Source organism: Octodon degus, unplaced genomic scaffold (assembly GCF_000260255.1).
Source record: "Octodon degus isolate 3935 unplaced genomic scaffold, OctDeg1.0 scaffold00093, whole genome shotgun sequence".
NCBI classification, from domain to species: domain Eukaryota; kingdom Metazoa; phylum Chordata; class Mammalia; order Rodentia; family Octodontidae; genus Octodon; species Octodon degus.
Genome location: NW_004524669.1, coordinates 9764517 through 9767749, shown reverse-complemented (window position 1 = coordinate 9767749; position 3233 = coordinate 9764517).

The window sequence follows — 3233 nt, the reverse complement described above, 5'->3', positions numbered from 1 at the left end:
TCTGTCAGACCAGGCCTCTCCACTGCGTAGGGTCCCTCAGAAGACTGAACTGCAGCGTGGCTGAGGCAAGCTCAGCACAGAGCCACACATAGGTGGGAGACGCCCTCCAGGCTAACCTGACGCGGGGAGGACCCCAGAGCTCTCTCCTCGGTGTCGCTGCTTGTAGGAGTGCAGCATAGTGTGCTGCATGTCCCTGCTCAGCTGGCTGACCCGGCCACCGGAAGTTCCCAGCAGGCCCAGAGTGGTGAAGGCATGGGCCCCCAGGGCATGGCCCTGGCCCCGCAGCACCTCAGGAGCACCTACGTCTTCCTGTGTCCTCAAGCCAGGTCTGCACGCATCCTCTTGCAGTGAGGATGGCTTCTCACACACTCTCAGGCAGGAGTCCAGGAGCCCCGAGCCCAAGGCTCAGCTGTGTGGAGCCCAGGCTGGTGTCTGCCTGGGGTGGTGTTCACTGCATCCTCCAGTCACCAGGTGCACAGGGTGGGGACCCAGCTCTACCTCCCGGGCAGAGGCTTTCTCAGAAGATGACATGGCCTAGGCCAGGGCCACCAGCAGCAGACTGCAAAGAACCGAAGACGCAGGTCTTTTTAAAAAACCTCTACCATTACAGAGAAAAGGTGTGGAAACTACTAGAGGAAAACAAGAAGGCAAGAGAGTCCTGTGGCAGTCGAGGTGCGCAGCAGTTCTTTCTTCTGAAGCAGGCCTCGTAGGGGGAGAGCAGGTTTGAGGAGGAAGGGACACTTCTCATGGGCAGCCGGCAGCATGAATGTGGCCAGCGAGAGTGGCAAGCGAAGGGTGGGATGGGTCTGGTGGTAGTCACGGGAAGAGGTTCCTGACTGTCCCCAGGGCAGACTGAGACAGGCCAGGAGTGCAGACTCATCTGGCTTTCCCCTGAGAGAAGAGCACAGCGAGCCAAGCCCGCGGAGCAGAGGGTGTGGTGCGGGAGGTCACAGCGCAGCAGCTGCCACGTTCCGGGCCACCCTGGACCAGCACACAAGGGGCTGAAGAGTGACCCCAGAGCCCTCCCTTCTGCCTCGAAAGACCCACAAGGAAAATCAGGAAGCAGCTTTGTGAAAAGAGAGAAGCCAGTTCTTTTTGTTCTGCTGTTTGAAATGCAGCCTCAGGTGGCCTTGAACTCACTGACCCTGAAGTGATTGTCCTGCCTCTGCCTCCTGTGCGCTGGGTTTGCAAGCTGCACCACTGCACCCAGCAGAAAAGCTGTTCAGCATGGGAACTGGACCCTAAGTCAACGAGGAGAGAATCTGTCGCTGCCTTGACCTCCACAGAAGCGGATGCAGAGCAGAGAACGTGCTGAAGCTGAGACCCAGACAGCGGCTTCCAGCTGTCTCTGGCTGGGGACCAGGCCCACTCCGGGCCGTAACGCCCTCCTGGGTCTCCTTTGCTTGTGGAGTAAAATGGGTGTGTGATGAATTCACAGTATCTAGCAGATGTTCTGGCTAGGGTCTAGCCTGCTGTGAGCTCAGAACTGCCCAGACCTGGGAAGAACCGAAGCACTGCGCCGAGCCCAGACACCTGCGCGCAGCAGTCCCTGCCACACTCGTGGGCCTCGGCTTTCACCTGCCCTGGCCCCAGCCCCGCTCGTCACACCTCAGGTGTTTCTTTTTCTGCCCCCGGCCCTTTAAGCAGCGCGGCCTTGCCGATTTCAGCGCCCCGATGGCCGCAAGCACCTGCGTAAGCACATCCTGGAAGCAGCAAAAGGCTTGCTGCTCTTTATTGAGAAGCACGTTCAGCGGAGGGGAAAGAAGCTTCTCGAAATCAAGAGTACTCCGAGGAACTGCCAATAAAGTAAATCCACAAGGCCGATTTATCACAGTGTTTCTGCAGCCATTTTCTGGTCTGTCGCTGGTCACCATGGTGGGTGAGGCCGGCAGAGGCAGGAGGCAGAAGGCAGACAGGATTTTCAAATCCGGTCATGAAGCTCCCCCACGCGGGCATCGTGGTAAGTGCACCCAGGAACCTGCCCCCTCCTCTGAGGCTGTGGAGGCCCGAGCCTCACACGGGCTTCTTCGAGCAGCAGAGGCCTGGTTTTGTTCTTATTCTGCTATAATTCATTGAGCTTGGTGTCTGGGGCACAGAGTCTATAAATGCTAAAGTGGGGTCTGTGGAGACTCCAGGATTCTGGGGTCAGGAACGTAGGAGTCGCCTGTGGCTGCCAGATCTCTCGTGGACATGGATGTGGATGGAGAAGCCAGCAAGACAGAGTTTGCAGCTGCTGCCGCGGACCCCACGCCCCTCTGGGAAAGCCCCCTGGTCCATTTAATCCTATTCCCTATTCTCCTCTCTGCGCTGATTATACGGAATTACTGGACAACCCTGTTAAGCCTGTCACTTAGATTCTAGAACAAATTAAGTTTGTTGAAGGGTTTGCTCTTTCTCCCTACTAAAATATTCATATCCACTCTAACAACCTGATAAAAACTGGCTAAAAGCCTCGCTGGTATCCCCAACAGGGAGTGCCATTTTTAATGAACCCACAAGGATCATAAATAAAAAATACCCGGGCTTAATAAAGAATTGATAGAGCCGCGGTGCCTGGGCGAGGCTTCGGTGTGAAAGCCGCGCTCGGCCTTGGAAGACGCCCAAGCCTGCAGCCTCCCACCCCACACAGCCAAGGCCGGACCCAGGCGGAAGGGAGGCACTTCCGGAGTGTGCTCTCCAAGATACCCGGGCGCTGGGTCTGGATGAGGCCCGATGTGCGAAGCAGGGGGCGCCGCCCACACACCGGGGAGGAGGCGCTGCGTGGGTGGGGACATATGCAGAGTCACGGCTTCGGAACCCAGTGTGGCTTGAGACAATTTGTCCCACGGCAAACGCAGCCCATGAATGGGGTGTCAGCCTGGCCCTACGCCGGACATGAGGAGCTCAGGACATCTGCTCTCCTGCGAGGTCATCAGAGAAGGGCAGCTGGCTCCAAGCGACAGTAGCCTCTCCCTGAGGTGGGCAGCCACAGACCTGTCCCCTGTGAGGGTTCTGGCTATGCACACCCTCCTCCTGAAGGGAGTCTCGACCTTGTCCCCATGGGTGGAGGGACACAGGGAGGAAGGAAATAGAGAGAGGCAGCAGGCCATCCCGAGCCGACCCCTGGGCAGAGGGTCCCCTTCCTGACCTCTGACCCTATCCCAAAGGCACGGGTGAGAGATCCAACCCGGGCAGCCTGACATAGGCAGGCCAGTGTATGACACCTAACAGAAAAAACTCCTGGAAAAAAGGCT